Source organism: Elephantulus edwardii, unplaced genomic scaffold, assembly GCF_000299155.1.
Source record: "Elephantulus edwardii isolate Elephantulus edwardi_28Jun2011 unplaced genomic scaffold, EleEdw1.0 scaffold00049, whole genome shotgun sequence".
In the NCBI taxonomy this organism is placed as follows: domain Eukaryota; kingdom Metazoa; phylum Chordata; class Mammalia; order Macroscelidea; family Macroscelididae; genus Elephantulus; species Elephantulus edwardii.
Genome location: NW_006399799.1, coordinates 9,201,530 through 9,212,061, shown reverse-complemented (window position 1 = coordinate 9,212,061; position 10,532 = coordinate 9,201,530). Strand labels below are relative to the sequence as shown.

The 10,532-nt window shown below is 41.6% G+C and overlaps 1 pseudogene; it reads left to right on the top strand.

The window, feature by feature from the left end:
• Nucleotides 1–9,640, top strand: part of LOC102859671 — a 95,434-nt pseudogene extending 85,794 nt beyond the window's left edge.
• Nucleotides 9,641–10,532: the final 892 nt, after the last annotated feature.

Sequence of the window (10,532 nt, the reverse complement as noted above, 5' to 3'; positions counted from 1 at the left end):
GCACAGGACAGAGCGGAGTTTAGGGCTGTTGTACATAGGGTCGCTATGAGTCGCAGACGACTCGATGGCACATAACAACAACAACAACAGCAACAACAACATGACCTAGGTCAGGCGCACCTTAGTCTCCAGCCTGACATCGTTGCTCTTCAGTACTCTGGAGAGATCCCTGACAGCTGACTTTCCAAATGCAATTTGTCTCTTGATTTCCTGGCTGCTGATACCAAGACTGTTGATTGTAGAGCCAAGTAAACTAAAACTGTTAGCAATCTCAATCTCTTCACGGTCTATCATGATGCTGCCAATTGGCCCAGCAGTGAGAATTGTTGTTTTCTTGATGTTGATCTTCAATTCATATTGAAGGCAGCAGTCCTTGACCTTCTGCAGCAAGCACTTCAGGTCCTCCTCAGTTTCAGCAAGCAGGGCTGTGTCATCTGCATAACATAGGTTGTTGATGAATCCTCCTCCAATCTTGATGCCACATTCCTCCTCATACAGCCCAGCATCCAGGATCTATTCTGCATACGACTGAAAAGGTATGGAAACAAAACGCATCTCTTGCGGACACCCTTCCAGATTTTGAATCATGCCGTGTCTCCTTCCTCTGTTCTGATGATTGCCTCTTGGTTCAAGCATAGGTTTTTCATAAGCACAATCAAATGTTCTGGGATTCCCAGTTTTTTCAGAGTCAGCCACAGTTTGTTGTGATCCACAAAGTCAAAAGCCTTTGTATAGTCAATGAAACACAGATAGACATTCCTCTTGTACTCTCTGCTTTCTGCCAAGATCCAGCTAACATTAGCTATAATATCCCTAATACCACAGCCTCTTCTAAACCCAGTCTGCACATCTGGCAGTTCTCTGCTGACGTGATGCCCCATGTGTTTTTTCAATAAATTTCCACAGAATCTTGTTTGCATGTGATACCAATGATATTGTTCAATAATTTCTGCACTCTGTTGGGTCACCTTTCTTTGGAATGGGAACAAATATCAATCTCTTCCAGTCATTTGGCCAGGTGGCTATCCTCCAGATTTCTTGGCACAACTTAGTAAGCACATCCAGGCATCATCTGTTTGTTGAAATATGCCAATGGGTATGCCATCAACTCCTGAAACCTTGTTTTTGACAATTCTTTCAGAGCAACTTGAACTTCTTCATTCATCATCACAGGCTCTTGCTCATACATTGTTTCATGAATTTCATCTGTGCCAGCCAATTCCTTCTGGTATAGTGACTCCGTATACTTTCCCCCATCTTCTTTTAATGCTTTTTGGGTCATTTAGCATTCTGCCGAAAACATCCTTAAGTATTGTCACTCATAGCTTGAATTTGTTTTTCAATTCCTTCAGCTTAAGAAATGCTAAGCGAGTTTGACCCTTTTGATTTTCTGACTCCAGCTCTTTGCACACTTCATTATAATAGCTTGCTTTGTCATCCCGAGCTGCTCTTTGAAATTTCCTGTTCAGCTCAGAATACTGAAATATACTATGGTGGCGATCTTTTTTCCTTTCTTTATGGTTTTTAATACTTAATTTTATAGTGATTTGCATACAAAATTCATATATATTTTGTTTAATTCCTATATGTTGTTTTTCACACATTCCTTCATTTACACTGTTTCATACTATCATCCCCATGCATTATGTTTTATAAAATTAATCATCTATGCTCGCTTCCCCCTCCGAAGAAAGAAAAAAAATTAATCATCTATGCCTACTATTCCCCCTCTTTTCAGGTGCTCAATGGATCCTTCCTAATTCCTTCACCCCTTCCATCTACACAGCAAAGTCTGTGACCACTTGATCCCCTGCCCCCTTCAGCTCCCTTCCCTCTTTGAACTTTTATACACATTTTACTTGTTACCCTTTTAGTTTTACAATAATGGTATTATACAATATTTGTCCATGTGAGACTGAGTTAGTTCACTCAGCATAATAGGCTCAATATCAAATGATCCAGGAGGCATGAAAAATTGGGAAGAATACACAGAATCACTGTACCAAAAGGAATTGGTCAACACACTGAAATATTTCAGGAAGTAGCACAGGATCAAGAGCCAATGGTAATGAAGATAAAAGTTCAAGTTGCACTGAAGACATTGGCAAAAAAATAAGGTCCTGGAAATCAATATGATACCCATTCAGTTCTCATCTCCAACACCACAGCTCAAAAACATCTATTCTTCCTCTACTGTTCTTATTCATTGTCCAGCTCTAGGTAGGTACTATTGTTATCACCATTTTACAGCTGAGAGAATGAAGAAATAAAAAGCTCAAGTTACTTTTCCAAGCTTACACAGCTAGTTTTAACAGAGCCGGGTTTTGAATCTGGTCATTCTGGTTCCCACATCTCACATATTGCCATACTACGCTGATCAGAGTCCTTCAGCACAGTCATGTAGGAGTTGTTTACATACATGTCTTTCGCCCCCACCGATTAATCTATTTTGTAACCTGCCTTCCCTCACTTATCACTTTATCATGTATACCTTCACGTGCCATTAAATGTTATTCCATAGCATCATTTTTAATGAGTGCCTAGTAATCCACCATGATAGGTACCATCATTTACAGAAGCGGCTCGATTGTTGAACTTCACTTTTTCACTACCATAAACACTGTTTTGATAAATACACTTATAATTAAATCTCTGCGCACAGCCTTGATTATTTCTTTAGGATCTGTGCCAGCGGCAGCTGCTGGATCAAAGCATGTGAAAACTTGGGGTGTATGTTGCCAAGTCACTCCTGGGAAGCCTCTGCCGTGGTGAATGGAGAACCTGTTCTTTACAGTGCCCACCAATCCAGGCTAGAGAAAATCAACTGGGGAGGGAGAGAAGGGCGAACTAATCGCCATCAAGTCAGAACTGACTCACATGATTCTCCAGTGGGTTTCTCTGGGCTGTAAGTCACACAGGAGGAGATGGTCCATCTTTTCCCATGGACCCACTAGTGCATTGAAACACGTAAAAAGGTGCCATTTCTGGGTTGGCAGCACCAATCCCTACCAACTAGAACACCAGAGCTCCCTCTAAGTGTTGTTGTTGTTGTGTACTGTCAAGTCAGAACCGACTCATAGCTGACCCAATATTAAGTCTGCCTTTGTTATATAAGAATAAGGAGAAGGGGTTGGGAGAAGTATATATTTTTAATCTTTCTTTGTTATAAAGAAAAATAAGTAATAATAATAAAAAGCCAAAGGGTCTTTATCCATTTCCATATTGATTGTTTGCATTCTTTTATTTGCTGATTATTCAAATCAATATGCCCTTTTCTTTAATGGTTTATAAAAAGAAGAGACTGAAGGAGAAAGAAAAAGATTTAGACTGTCGTAAACATTAAAAAATGTTAGACTTTTATCTTATGAGAGAGTGCATTTCACCCAACTGAAGGAAAACAAAACCCCACATCTCATCTTTCTGCCCTTTGCAGATATATATTACCAGAAGCTTTAGCAAAAATAAACAGTAACAAATCTTGTAATCCTTTCCGTTTTCAGGGTCTGAGTGGACGTCCACCCCAGGGAGCCACCATACCCCAGCCTTGACATTTCCTGCCACACTATGTGGTGAATGCTTGCACTCCAGTCAGATTTTGGAGTCAAACCATTTCCAGGTCCAAATCCAAGCTCTACTGCTCATTGCATTTGGAGCAGTGGGCAAGTTGTCTATTCTCTCTCTCTCTGCCTCAGTTTCTCCATCTGTAAAATGGGCAGGATAATGGTGCTACTTTGTTTTGCCTGTTGTAAAGAACAGTTACCTCTTTTGCAGAGTGCTTCAACCACCTGCCATGTAGTAAGCATTATGTAGATATCTGCTTCTGTAGTCGTTTTGTTCTAGGTCATGTTTTGGGGGGGTTTTTTTGGATACAGGTTCTTTTTCTTTGTTCTTCTTCCCCAGCCCTCCTTTTTTGTAATTCACATTGAAGGAATGCTTTCACTCTGTTTTGTATTTTCCTCTACAGAGAGAAAAGTAATTTATTAAGCATATTTGAGCCCAGAAAAATAAGCAAAGAAGTCTTAGAAGAAATGCAGCCAGAATATTCCATAGAAATAAGGATGGCAGGACACTGGCTCTCTTACTTTGGGCATATTATCAGGAAAGACTAATCTCTAGGAAAAAATGTAATTTGGTTAAGCAGATGGTCAGCAAAAACACGGGACCCTCTCTATGAGATAGACTGACACAGTATCCACAGCAACGGCCTCAAATACACCAACAACCATGACGATGGGACAGAATGGAGGAACATTTTGTTCTGTCATATATACATAACGGGCCTTGATTTGGAGCTAAGCAACAGCAACTAACAACTGTATCTGAGGATCCATGCTCGGTGTTGGAGATGTCACACAATTCCTGCCCTCAAGGAATTCCCAGATTGCAGTTACTTTAAGTTTGGAAAAGGTTTAAAATTGGAAAAGTTGTGCAACGGGCTATACCCTCCTTATTCCATCTACATACTCAACAAATCATCTGAGAAGTGGGACACTGTGAAGAAGAATGTGGCATCAGGACTGAAGGCAGATTCATCCCCAGAATGGATGATGAATCTGATAGCAACACAAGAAGTAGCAGGACAACTGTGAAAAAGATGAATACCTCTTACACATCACTTTAGAAGTTCTCCAGCCATCACTGAGTGGCAAGCTCTGCATAAACTTTGGCCAGCTTCCTTCAAGACAGCTATACCTGAGGCTGCGTAACTGCTTGTCTGCAGGTAGAGGAATCAGAGGACCTGTTATAAACTCTCTCATGCAATTTGGAAGTAGAGTTAGCCTCTGTGGAGACACCTTTCTTTCTCATAAGTAGACAAAATGCAGTTCTTTTTATTTTAATTATTTTTTGTGTGTGTGTACCATCAAATTGGATCTGACAGGAGGAGATTGTCTCTCCTTCTCCAGCAGAGTATCTGGTGGATTCGAACCACACACCTCTAGTATTGCAGTGCAAAGATGCCTTTCTTAAGAACTCAAATGATGGCAAGCTCAGTAACCCATCCAGGTATTTGATGCCCCACCTTATCCAATTCCCTCTCCTATTTCCTCAGACTTGCTCCCTGGCACCATTTCCTAAATAAACCAAAGACATGGTTTGCTCTCAAAGACATTAAGGCTAAGAGGACTCCTCAGAGATGCTCAATTACAAGGCTGGATTTCAGAGGTGGACAATCCATCTAGGCTACTTGGAAAAAGTGATGTTGTTGTTGTGTGCTGTTGAGTAGACTGCAATTCATAGCAAGCCTACATACAATAGCTTTGAATCCTGGCCTATCCTGAGCCAATCTCAGAGTCGCCAACATACCCACCCCCATTAACTCAGGATTGATTGCCATATCTCCTGAGTCTTTCTCTTTTGCACTGACTGTCCCTCCATTCTTTTGAGCATGATGTCCTTCTCCAAGGACAGGTCCCTCCTAGCCATGTGCCCAAAGTATGTGAGACAGAGCTCAAAATCCTTGCCTCCAAGGGACAACTTGTCTTTACCCTATTCAATACAGACTTGTTTGTTCTTCTGTCAGTCTGTGGTATGTTTAATACCCACAACTCAAAGATATCAATTCATCTGTCATCCTTATTGTCAAGCTTTCCAATGCATAGCAAGTAATAGCAAAGACTATGGCGTGTATCAGGTGCACCTTAGTCTCTAACCTGACATTGTTGCTCTTTAGCACTCTGTAACAGCCCTTCAAAGCAGATTTTCCATTTGTAATTCCTCTTTTTATTTCCTGACTGCTGGTGCCAAGGGTGTTTGTAGAACCAAGTAAACTGCAATTGTTAACAATCTCAATCTTTTCCATCTGTCATGGCACTGCCAATTGGCCCAGAGGTAAGAATCTTTGTTTTCTTTATGTTGTGCTTCATTCCCTTGGATTTTGAAACCTGTTCATGTGAAAGAAAAGGCAAGATCAAAGTCTAAGATGCAAAATTCCAGGGGACAAATGGGAAAGGGAGTTTTTAGGTTCTCTGATATATCAAGTGAATGAGGAGAGGGGAGAGGGAACAAGCCCTGGAAGGGTCTAGAATATCAGGTAATAAATGTGAACTCTTGAAGGTAAACAGTTAGCAATGAGGTCAATTCTATCTATTGTTCTACCTGGGTTTTAAAATGTGTTGGTCAGACATGAACATGAGGTGAAGAGGTCATTTCAGAGCCTCTTGAACAGTTCTTTTGAGGTGATAAGGACTGAACTATGGTCAAGCAGTAAGGATGGAATAAGAGAGATAAATGGGAGAGCTAGAGATGGAATCTACAGGATTTGTGCAAGGACTAAGAGAGAGAGTAGTACCATGTTTTATGTGCTGTGTCAAAGGCCAGTACTTAGCTATTTTAATTATTGCTGTTGTGTACTGTTGAATCAGAACCAACCCATAGCTGACCATCCCGCAAGTTTTCAGAGGCAGTAAATAGAATGGGAAGAGAGTTCCTATCCTTCTGTGGAGCAGCTAGTGGATTCAAACCATGTGCCTTTGAGATGGCAGTGCAGCTCCTTACCACTAAACCACCACAGCTCCCTATTTTAAGATACCTTATTTGAATGATGCTGGTTGTGTACATGAGAAAAGATTCTTGTTTCTCAGTACTATTCAGCTTGATCCATTTAATCTAACAAATGATGGTGTGAGTTGATTAGGTGCACCTTTGTATCTAGACTGAAATTGTTGCTTTTCAGCACTCTGGAGAGGTCCAGCAGACTTTCCCAGTGCAATTCATCTTTTGATTTCCTGACTGCTGGTGTTAAGAGTGTTGATTGTGGAGCCGAGCAAGCTATAATTGTTAACAACCTCAATCTCTTCTCCATCTAATACGGTGCTGCCAATTGGCCGAGTGATGAGAATCTTTGTCTTCTTGATGTTGAGCTTCAATCCATATTGAAGACTACAGTCTTGACCTTTTGCAGCAAATGCTTCAGGTCTTCTTCAGTTTCAGCCAGAAAGGTTGTGTCATCTGCATATCGTAGGTTGTTAATGAGTCTTCCTCCAATCTTGATGCCACACTCTTCCTCATAAAGCCCTGCCACCCCAATGATCTGTTCTGCATACAGGTACCTGTTTGAAAAGGTACAGGGACAGGTTGCACCCCTGATGTACTTCTTTCCTGATTTTGAACCATGCAGTGTTTCCTTGCTTTGTTCTGAGGACCACTTCTTGGTCCAAGGTTTCGCTTAAGTACAATCAAGTGTTCTGAAATTCCCATTCCCCTCAAAGTTAACCACAATTTCTTGTGATCCACAGTCAAATGTCTTTGCATAGTCAATGAAACACAAACATTCTTCTAGTACTCTCTGCTTTCTGCCAAGATTCATCTGACATTGGCAATAATGTCCCTAGTGCCACAACCTCCTCTGTACCCAGCCTGCATTTTCTGGTAGTTCTCTGTCAATGTACTATTCAAATATTTTCTGGATAATCTGTAGCAAGATTTTGCTAGTGTGTGATATTAGTGATATTGTTCGATAATTTCCACATTCTGTTGAGTTGCCTTTTCTTGGAATGGGAATATTAGCCAACTAATAATGTTAGCTGTTTGAACAATAACACATATTTTAATGGATTAACACAATAAGTCTATTTTCTACTCATACAAATCCCAAAGTAGATGTTCCCTTTGGTCATCTCTCCTGGGTAGGTCAGCACCAAGTGATGTCTAGGAATTTCAGGTACTTCTATCCAGTATCTCATTAGAGCTCTTCTATCAGTTGAGGAGGAAAAGAAGAGGGTTTGGAAGAATTGGGTGTCCTCTTCCTAGCATTTTTCCAAAAGAGGCAAACATTACTTCCATCCACTGTAAAAAGAAGTCACATGGATGGAAGCAAGCTTGATACATGCAATTTCAAAGTGAAAGCTATTTGCCAGCAATCTCCTTGAGCTCTAGAATGAGAGCCTGGAAAGATGTTTGGCCGTTATTGTATCTTTGTTTAGAACAGAGTATAAAATAGATGTTATCCTTGGAATTAATATAGCCTAGCAGGAAGCACAGACAAAATAGGGAATGGCCAACAGATACATGAAGAAATCACTGGCAATAAGAGAGATGCAGGTCATAACTACAATGAGATACTATCTCTTCCAGTAGCAGTGGCCAAGTTTAACAGGACAGCATGCAATAAATGTTAGAGAGGATGTGGTGAGATAGAAACTCTTATACATTGTGGGTGGGATTGTAAACGGGTACAACCACTCTGGAAGTCAGTTTGGTGCTTCCTCAAAAAGCTGAACATAGAAATTCCATATGACCCAGATATTCCACTGTTTAGAATACACCCCAAGGGAATGAGAACTGAGACTCAAATGGAGATTTGTATGTCAGTGTTCATAGCAGCATTATTCGCCATCACAAGAACATGGGAACAGCCCAAATGTCCAACCACAATTGAATGGATTGAGAAATTATGGAACATTCACACAATGGAATATTATACAACATGCAGGAGCAATGATTCTGTAAATTACTACCTAACTTGGGAGGGACTGGAAAGCATTATTCTGAGTGAATTAACTCAGTCCCATAAACGCAAAGACCATTATTGTAGAATGAGTATGAGGATCCAAAGGGTTGTGGGGGAGCAGAGGGATGAGAACGGGGGGGGGCATTAATTATACAGTTGCACAATTTGATGGGTGGAGGGGTGAAGATCTGGTGTTAAAAACAATGTGTTTGAACTCTAAATAAACCAACATAAATTATATGTTGTTTAAAAAGAAGGCTGTGGGGAGGTAGGAAGGAATATGATAGGAAAAGGTCCTATGGGAATACCTAGGAGGGAACTTATTCTCTTATTGGGAGAGAGCAGACTTGAGAGGACTGTGTTCAGAAAAACTTCTGGGAAGAAAAGGTATCTGTGTTGAAGCCTGAAGGTGTGGAAGTGACTATGCCAGGCAGAAGAAACAGAATGTGCAAATGAAGCCTGCAAGAAAATACAAACACGGTGTCTTCTACGAACTGAAAGAGATTTAGCACCTTTACAGTGAAGACTGGAGTTCGTGGGTGATGCAAACAGTTAAGGGATCCAACTACTAATCAAAAGATTGCTGGTCAGTGAACAGTCACTGAAGGTAAGAAAGGAGCTAAGAGTAGTTGACAGACAAATAAGAGATATGCAGTGTGAAGAAGGAAAAGTGAAACTCTGGAGGATGCTGCCAAGAAGGGCCAGAAGGATGTCTGCGTGGTGCTGGGCAAGGAGACGATCCAATCGCAGAAGGCTGTGAGCAAGCTCTACGTATCCAAAGCCCACACGAACGCCGTGCTCATGGACATGTGGAATGAGTTGGCGGTTCTCTGAGTGGCTGGTTCCCTGAAGAAGAGCACAGAGGTGATGAAAGCCATGCAGAGTCTTGTGAAGATCCCAGAAATCAAGGCCACCATGCGGGAGCTGTTGCAAGAAGACAATGAAGTCTGGAATCATAGAAGAGATGTTAGAAGATACCTTGGACAATTAGGAAGAAATGGAAGAAGAGGAAGAAATGGGAATTGACAAGATTCTGTTTGAAATTACAGCAGGGGCCTTGGGCAAAGCACCCAGTAAACTGACCGACACCCTTTCAGACCCTGAGCCACGGCTGCTGACGGAGAAGAGAAGGAAGAGGAGAAGAAGGCCCTGGAGGCCACACAGTCTCAGCTGACCATGCTGTGGAGCTAGGAGGCCTGACCACTCTGGGTAGCAGCCCGGTCTATCTCTCGTACTAAATCTGACACGAGGCACTCCACCTCGGAGCAGGGCTCTGATGATATTTCTTCATTGTTTGCAGAAGTCTGAGGGACTGGCTTAGGTATTCAGAAGGAGTCTGTCTTGAGAGAGGTGATGCAATTAAACGCTTCATTTTCAGGCGTATGTATGGAAGTATTATATTGGGAGGAAGGCCTCACAAAGTCCTGAGAAAGGCCTAAATGTTGCCACTGTACATTTTCTGTATGAGTAAATACTATATAAATGGATTTTAATAAATTTCTGCTTTACCACTTGGTGGGGAGAGATTGCCAATCAAGTCCACAAAGAGATTGCCAATCAAGTCCACAAAGAGGCACTTCAGAAGAAAGACTGAGTGTTCTACTTCTAAAAAACCCAGCCATGGGAAACTCTCTGGAGCACAGTTTTACAGACAGACACAGAGTGGTTGTGACTTGATGGCAACTAGTTTGAAGAACGAAGGTTGTAGGAAGAAGGTAGTAAGAGAGCTGAAGAGGTAAGTAAGAAGCAGATTGATCATTCATTCAGGGGCTTATTTCCTCTACCAACAAACATGTATTGAATGTCTAGTATACATGCCATTTAGGGGAAGGATGGAGCCAGCCAGGGGGTCCCCCACAGCCCTGCTGTCCTCAGCATTGCCTCCAAAAGTGTGATGGAGCCATCAATGGCCACCACCTAGAACTGGCAGCTGTGTGTAGATCCAATTTCCGGCACTTGGGCAGGTGGCCTTTGCTGAGGCAAGATTGTTTACTCTGCCATTTGTTGTAATCATTTCTGATCTTTTGCTTATTGTGTCAAAGATAAACACTGCTTGCCTGATCCCCTGGGAACGGGATTCCTG